This window comes from Centropristis striata, chromosome 5, assembly GCF_030273125.1.
Source record: "Centropristis striata isolate RG_2023a ecotype Rhode Island chromosome 5, C.striata_1.0, whole genome shotgun sequence".
Classification (NCBI taxonomy): Eukaryota; Metazoa; Chordata; class Actinopteri; order Perciformes; family Serranidae; genus Centropristis; species Centropristis striata.
The window spans coordinates 22,684,220-22,693,519 of record NC_081521.1 but is presented as its reverse complement, the minus strand read 5'-3'; positions in this window follow the sequence as shown (position 1 = coordinate 22,693,519).

Sequence of the window (9,300 nt, the reverse complement as noted above, 5' to 3'; positions counted from 1 at the left end):
CTAGGTTGCAACACTAATGAGTCACATGAGTAAACATGAAACTTTCCAGGGTAGGTCAGATTAAACAGACAATGACAAGTGGTGTTCATCAGAAGGAGTCAGACCCCCATGACCATCTTGTGTTTACTCATTATGTAGATAATTTTCTTGGGAAAAGCTGCTGAAGTCAGGAAATGAAACGTGTGCTCCTTGCAGTCAGGTAGCGCTAACCTGTTCAGCAGGATTGTTAATCCGGATGCACCTGAGGCAACAACAGTCATAAGCTCATCTAAACCAACTGTAGAGTAGTCGTTGTCACCTTTAAGTCTTTCAGATGCTGTGTTATTGTTCCCTAAAACTCTGTTTGATAGCCACAAAGCTCATGACAAGGTCACATAATTTAATCAATGAAGAATACTGATTAAACTGCATTTGATTTGATTGAATATAAAACATTGTGTCTGCCGTTTGACAAAAACAAGAACGTGTGAAACATTTGATAGTTCATTTTCAGCAAGTAGTAACATGTTAGATCAATGGCATGGCCAACAAAATGATATTGTGACATATTAAATATATCCTGATTCAACCCAACATGGCCCACTTGAGTAATCTAAGGAGGTAAAAAAGAAATTCTCTATTATTTTGAAATTACACAGTTGCCCATAAAGTTGGAATACATTTTTTTTTTTACCTCTTTCCATGAAATGATTGTGACAATGGGATTTATTCTTGACTTTATATCTTCTAAAAAAATATTTTTCAATGTCTTTCAAACATATCAAAATGAAAATGAAACCACAATTAACAGAGGATTGTGTCTGAAAAACAAAACTATTCAAACTTTATGGGCGACCGTGTACAATTTGAGTAAATGTGAGAGACATGTCGCCATGATGTTAATAAGCAGATTGTGTTTCTAAAAACAGGTTACAAGTATAATTCAGTTGAATGTCAGCTTTTGTTGTTGTTGTTTTTTTTTACCATTATTGTAACTTCACTATAAAATTGTCATATTTAACTTTGGGTGGCAGTCACTGCAAAGATATAATAACTTCTGCCCTGAGGCTATGTTAAGTCATGGAAAAAAATATTAGAACATCCTTTTTCTTCAATTTCTTGTTCATTTTAATGCCTGGTACAACTAAAGGTACATTTGTTTGGACAAATATAATGATAACAACAAAAATAGCTCATAAGAGTTTAATTTAAGAGCTGATATCTAGACATTTTCCATTGTTTTCTTGAAAATAACCAAAATCATTATCAAGAAAACCATTGAAAAATGGCTTGATATCAGCTCTTAAATTAAACTCTTATGAGCTATTTTTGTTGTTATCATTATATTTGTCCAAACAAATGTACCTTTAGTTGCACCAGGCATTAAAATGAACAATAAACTGAAGAAAACAACGGTGGTCTAATCATTTTTCCATGACAGCAGTGTAACAAAGTAAGTGATTATTGGAATTATTAGGGAAAAATATTAACGAATGTTTGGATTTTTTTCTTTTATAAAAGAAAGTTTTGATAATGAGATTGAGGAGGAAGAAACGATGCTGTCACTGAAATTAAACCAAGGTCAAGTCAATGTACAAGGAAAAAAAGACAAAACAGGATTTCTTAGAAACAAAGTTGAAATAATTGAAGCCTGAGACTATAACATGAACCTATAGAATCGTTACATCATGCAGGAGAGTCCCATGTTTCCTTGTTCAGTCATACTGAGGATATTGCTTAAAGAAAACATTTAAAGGGGAATACAGAGTAGGAAAAAACAACAACCACTTTGCAGCTCTAGGTAAACTTTAAATAGCAGGATCAGATGAAAGAAATCTGATTATTTTCCTGAGAAATCCATTGTAAAATGATGACGCGATTTCTCTTCAGGTGAAAGCACCTTGGTTTCAGTTCATCATGGAAAAGCAGAAAGATGAACTTGATAACACATGTAGGCAGCACAATGACTCACCTCTCTGTAGCAGTATTCCTAAAGGAAGGTGCCCGACTGTCGGAATAAAAAAGGCTAGGGACTTTTTACTGTGATGTCAATCTTGTTTCAGTTTAAATGTTTCACAATGATCAGGAACAAGGAAGCTACATGTCCATCAGGTACAAAACCCAGTCCGCAACAAAATGCAATAAAGTATTAGCTGCCTTCTGCTTTATACAGTCATGGAAAAAAATATTAGACCTTCAGTTTCTTGTTCATTTTAATGGCTGGTACAACTAAAGGTACATTTGTTTGGGCAAATATAATGATAACTGCTGATATCTAGCCAGTTTCCATGGTTTTCTTGATAATAACTAAAATCTTTATCAAGAAAAATAAAGTGAAGAGAACAAGGATGGTCTAATAATCTTTTTTCCATGACTGCATGTTTTGGTCCAAATATTCATGGTCCCCGGACAATTAACTTATCACTTGAAAACACTTAAATTCAGAAAACCAGAAAACACCAAAATGTTTGCTTTACCATTTTTTACCTTGTAAGTTTTATTTTATGAGCGTAAAGGTGTGACTCACACCTCACAGATTTCTAAAAAAAATTTAAATTGAGAGTGGAACTTTTTTCTCTCCCCTCTGCCAGTGAGAGTAATTAATCGTGAGTAAATCACACCTGTCTCATCATGGCGTTATGGCTTGTTTCCCAGGCTCAAATAACTAGGTTAAACCAAGCTAATTATATATAAATATTAACATTTGAACTAACATCAGTGTGATAAGAACTACCTAAGAAAGACAGGAACCATTTTTTTAAAAAAATGTACTGTATATACTGTATACATTGATCTTTCCGTTTGCCCCCATCCCCCAACGTGGTGGGGGCGCAATTTATAACCTATCATCTTATCGGAACATGTCACCCTAGCATTACACACGATTTGCACGTACCTCGGTTGCAGAATGAAACAGAAGTCGGCTTAAATACACAAGAAAATTTAATCACAGGAGAGTTGTAATCTATTTGATCGACTCTATCTCTATTGTATTGTGTTCCTCTCATAGTTTTTTTTAAGTGCAATACAAATAAAATTATTATTATCATTTATCTGTTTTGAACATGTCGTTTTGGGCGATGGGCTGCCAAAACCGCAAAAAGGTACAAATAAAAGTCTTAATTTTTTGCATAATTGTTTTATACATTTACATTTACATTATATTTACTTGCCTGTCCCCGAGTGACAAGCTGTTATAATATCAAGAAAGCTTTTCAACAGTAGAATTAAGTCCCATGAGAAAGCAGACTTTTTTTGCCAGCTAGTTTGTGATCACAGTGTTCTTATTGACGGCCCGTTTCCCCCCCCAATGTTTTAAACAAATAATTGGCCAATACTGCAGCCACAAGGGGGGTGATTGAGATGTTTTTGTCATATGGCCACTCTTTACATACAGTCTGTGGGAGAGACTGAAAGTTTGCACCGCTTTAATGGGAGATAATGTTTATCTCATCTTGCCCTGTTACACAACTTTCAAGTGAGGATGTTCGTATGATTTTAAATATCTTTGTTTGATGTGGCTGGACAACATACTCAAGTGACTTTGAGTACCTCGTTTTTATATTTTTGTATTATTTTAATGTCTATGTACAAAACACTTTCTGCTGCTACACTTCTGTGCAATATTAATATTCTATTTTTACAGTTTTATATTTTATATTTATACTTTATTTATGACATGCCAGAGCACAATCACTGTGTGCCAATGCAGCGGAATTTCATTCAGTGTGCATATTTTTATGTATAACTGAATGACAATAAAGTCTGTCTAGGTCTAAGTCTTAAAATCACTATATAAATCAGATTATTATTAATAATAATAATAATAATAATAATAATAATAATAATAATAATAATAATAATCATCATCATCATCATCATCATCATAATATTGTTATTATACATGGGATTACATGAATTAGCTTGTTTCATGCACCCTTTATAATACTATTTGTGTTTGTGTGTCAAAGCTGCTGACAGAGGAGCGTTATTGAAAGTCCAAACTTTGTTGGCGAGTTAAGACAACTACTGTAGATCTCACTCCTACAGTTTGTGTCACATTGCTCAACTGGAAGGGGAAATACCGAGTGCCTTGCCAAAAGCAACATTATATTTTCCACATTTTTCCCACACCATCTCATGTGGTGGGACTCACAGTTCCTGAATGAGCTGTTACTTAACAATAGGCCACATAGTTTTCCATTGAAAAATAAGGACTTTATTATTTTATGTTTCAGTTCTTCGGTCTGTGCTCTCAACATTGAGCTAATTTCTACTCAAATCAGATGATATTTAACTGTTTTCCTTATAGTTCAACCTGACCAGTTTATTCAATCTATCACATCTGTTCAAAAGAAGAGACCTAAATGGCATTTTCATAATGTCATTCCCTCCATGTGTGGTGGGTTGAACTTTGGCTCTCCCCAGAAGTCACTCGCCTGTGTTTATCCCGACTCAGCGGGTGAGAGCAGCGGTGCTAAAGTCACACCTCAGGCCACTAAAACGGAGTCTGGATATGAGGCCCCCAACATCAGGTGTCCAACAGAGAATCTGACGTGCCAAAGTTCTCACATAGGACGACCGTAAAGAAATCTTAATTGGACCCCGGCCCTCCTTTGAAGGCAAGATCAGTCAAAGTCAGATTAACTATTTAAACTTCTCAATTCAGTAAATCACAGTTTTTGTCACATTGCACTGACCAAATAGAAAAATAGAGGCAAAAAATCAGACATGAGCACACAGTTTGGAAATTGGTGTCAAACGATGAGTTGGAAAGCAATATATATGGGGAAAAAATCAGCAGTTGAATCAGCAGCAGAAATGTGTTGAGTTGGCACGTAAGACAATTTTTATGATTTCCTTGGAAATCTGGTGCCATTGGCAGAAATAATTGACGGATCGTGAGAAAAGTTGTTACATGAATCAGCCTGTAACGCCTACACCATTTCATTGTCAGATACATGTCTCTGCAGATATCGAGTTAACCTTGTCAAGTCTTTTTATATTTTTTAATCTAAGATATCTGATTTCATATGATCCATACTTATCTATACACAGTTTGAAGGAATCCATATATTGGAGCAATGTATAGAAATATAACTTCTCAGGAAATAAGTCCAACTAATTTATACCGGTAAAACCAACATGATCATATACTCGGGGCAGTGCTATTGGGACTGTTATAAAATAAAAATCTGTGCTCATTTTTGAGAGTAGTTTGTAGTATTGTTTAGGATGTACTTGTAAATACTGTTGGATTCTCAGCCTACATCAACACTAATACATTTTCATTGTTAAACACAGAACTTTTGTTCCACCTCCACACTACTCTGGTATTTTAAACACCTAAATTGGAGACTTTTGAAAATGCTGGAGACCCCCTTGTTTGAAAACTCTGGGACTGCATTTTAGTCTGGACCATGGATGTGTAAGGAAAACCGGATACAGTGTTGGAGGCAAGGCCTTGTTCGTTCCTATGGGAGTGGCTCAGCCGCGTGTGAGGCGGAAAAACGCTTGTTTTCTGCGTATACAATCATCTGGATCTTCAGCTTGTATGGGGAGGAAACTACCAGGAAACTACCATTCCTTTAGCTGATAAGCGGAAGGAAAATAACTCCGGATTCGGCTATTTGTGAATTTAACAACTTTTAGAACAAATGATTTAAATAAGAGTAGCCCTAATTTAAATAATTTGTTGTTGAAAAATCTACTAATAGCTGAATCCAGTTATTTTCCTGGGAAGTTGATTCACCTAAAAGTAAAGTATCCACTTATTTACAGATGTCTCTTTCACTATGTAAGTCATGCAGTACCTTTACATAACACTTGAAAATAACGAATTATTGCTTTTATCCGACAATAATAACTGGATAACTGAAGTGCATGTAAACATGTTAGTCCAACTGATGTCAGAGTTATCCAACTCTGATTAAGATACCCTGATAATGCGATTGTAATAGGATTTTCGCCGGCATGAACAAAAATATCCAAGTAAGCCGGTGGCAGTAGCGACGGCACAAAGTGTCAAACTGAAGACAGGCTTCTGTTGTAGCCCTCCAACAGCATCTGGCGTTCTTGTCTGCCCCTCAATATCACCATCCATCTTGGTGTTCAAAAATGCCGCTTTCCTGCCTTTCTCCACTTGTTTATTAGCCGGAAAAGGAGGCCGTATTAACCCGCTGAAACGACGCATATCGCCACCTAGTGTTGAGGAGGAGGACACATTCCCGACAGTTATTCAATTTTCTCAGTTACATGTAAACTTGGACATGGACAGAAGCCGATTAGATGCCAAAATCGATTTTTAAGCATAGTTCGATTAAACTGTGCATGTCAACCCACTGAATGGGAAAAAAGCATTTTTGGGCACCATGGCATCACATGCTGGACCCAAAAGTTGTAATTCCACGGTTTGGCCACAAAGTGATTGACAACCTTACAACTATGTGCTACTTTCACCTTGGTCCAAGCAAAAAAATCTCTGGCCTTACTTTTCGCCATTCCTCTGTAGTATTTTCTGCAACTAAGCCACAGACAGCAGAGAAGACAATCTGCTTCCTGCTAACACTGGCACATGCATGCCCAGTGTACGTGAATGGTCATGTGACATGAATTCTAAGGTGTGGTGGTTTAGACGGAGACTATTTCGAACACAGGTGCTGAAACTCTGTGTGGATGAAAATCTTTAAGATGTAGTCTAAAAATGGAGCTGCTTTTTTGTGTTCAGCAGTGTTTTGTTGTTTTTTCAGACTTTTACTGTGGCATGTTTCATAATTTTAATTAAGTTTTTGTCTTGCACACATACAGTCATGGGGGAAATTATTAGACCACCCTTGTTTTCTTCAGTTTATTGTTCATTTTAATATCTGGTACAACTAAAGGTAAATTTATTTGGACAAAAATAGCTCATAAGAGTTTAATTTAAGAGCTGATATCTAGGCATTTTTCATGGTTTTCTTGAAAATGATTTTGGTTATTATCAAGAAAACCATGGAAAATGACTAGATATCAGCTCTTAAATTAAACTCTTATGAAGTATTTTTGTTGTTAACATTATATTTGTCCAAACAAATATAACTTAAGTTGTACCAGGCATTAAAACGAACAAGATATTGTAGAAAACAAGGGTCTTATATTATTTTCCATGACTGTATGTTTACTATCTGGCACATTTGTGCTTCTGTATATCTTGAAAATCTTCTCAAAATGGTTTTGTCAGGATGGTCAAACCTCTATCAAAGTTTCCACACCATATTAATTGATACTCAAATTAAAATGACCTCCTTTTGAATTGTGATCTGCAGTCATCGCTACTTGACTGCAGGGCTGTAAAGTGTTTCTGTTATTTTGTCCACTCTGTATTGGACACACCTCTTGTTCTTGTCTTTGCTTGAGCATCACAGCCTAACACATTATTTGGTATTATGGTTTCATGAGTTGTACAGTCATAAATAGTTCTGATGGGGTTGAGAGATTTTCCATTTCAGGCCCGGTCTTATCTAAAGTGGTTGGTCAAAAAGTGTATGTTGTAGGTGTAGTGGTCCACTTTTGTCCTTCCAGAGAGGGTGACAGCATCTCCGCGGCCTGATAAGGAGGACTGTGCAGAGGCTGACACCAGGGGAAAGCGTAGAGGCTCCAGTGGCAGGAATGCCGTGAGGAAAGAGAGAAGGAACTGACCGCCCCCTGATCAGCTGCTCTTCCAGAGTGAGCACATTCATCCAGACAGGTTGTAAACTCATTAATGTCTCCATAATAGTGGAGGTGGCTCAGAGCGACTCAGAAACGTGCAAACACAATAGTCTGTGCACACTTTAGAGTACCAACACATTAAAATGGTACGGAAAATCTGTCTTTTCAGTTATAGTGATTCCATAAAACAGCTTATAGGTGGATTATGGAGAATCTTCTGTTGACAGTGTGATTGTTGTTGTCTGCTGTAAAACTCATTAGAATGACTGAAATCAATATGATTTTTTTCTTCATGAAGATGAAAACACACTATTTAAACTTACAGGGTGCTTGATTTGGGTGGAACATCACCTGAGCATGTGCTGATTTAAAGGTCTATGTTCTCTCTTAAAAAACTAAAGATTATTAACATAACCAAGAGCATCCACCAAACTTGCAAGCATTTTCTCATACCTCCTGTATCAGAGAGAAAAAACGTATATATAAGCATAGTTTAACATTTAGGGAAATCCACATTTTCCGCTGAGAGTTAGATGATAAGATCAATGCCATCTAATTTTTTGTCTGTTAAATATAAGGTTACAATCAGCAACTGTGGTAGCTTTAGATGTGCCAGTGGGCGGATTTTGTTACCTAGACAGAGCCAGGTTGGCTTTTTCTAGTGGTTTTTTTTTGTTTTTTTTGCCAATGCTAAGCTAATCGGCTGCATCCTGTAGCATCTTATATGATCCTACAGACATGAGAGTCTCTTCATCTGACTCATAGCAAGAAAAAAATGAGCGTTTTCCGCCCCAAAATGCTAAAATTATCATTTAGAGGTCTGACAATCTGTGATACCATTGTTTTCTTCAATTTCTTCTTCATTTTAATGCCTGGTACAACTAAAGGTACATTTGTTTGGACAAATATAGCGATAACAACAAAAATAGCTCATAAGAGTTTGATTTAAGAGCTGATATCTAGCCTGTTTCCATGGTTTTCTTGATAATAACCAAAATCATTAATAAGAAAACCATGGGAAATGGCTAGATATCAGCTCTTATAAGCTATTTTTGTTGTTATCATTATATTTATCCAAACAAATGTACTTTTAGTTGTACCAGGCATTCAAATTAACAAGAAATTGAAGAAAACAGTGGTCTAATCATTTTTTCCATGACTGTATTTGTTTCACCTTAACGTTTCCGTCTCTGCAGCTTTTATTTTGCAATCAAGTATAGCAAAGCCCACAACCCACATGCACAGATGTGTCTTCACGTTTTGTCCTAAAAAAAAAGAAAAGAGCTACGTGCAGTTGCAACCTTCTTTTCCTCCCATTCAAAGTTGTAGGTGTTTTGCATTGTGTATATTTGGCCCGTGTTTCTATGTGTTTTGGGAGAGTGGGATATGTTTGAGTGTGTGCAGAGCCAGCCACAGGTGTGAATGCCATGTGACTGAGGTCAAGAAGGGTAAAGTGAGAGTGTTCAGCTGTCCGCTTAGATCACCGTGAAAGAGCAGCACAGCAGGATGGTACTAAGCAACAGTGTGTAGTGAGCCTAGCAACAAACAGAGCTAGCAACACAACGTTGTGTGTGTTTGTTTGTTTGTGTTTTGGTTAGGCATTTAGCTGCCTGTCTGATCCGCAGTGACATT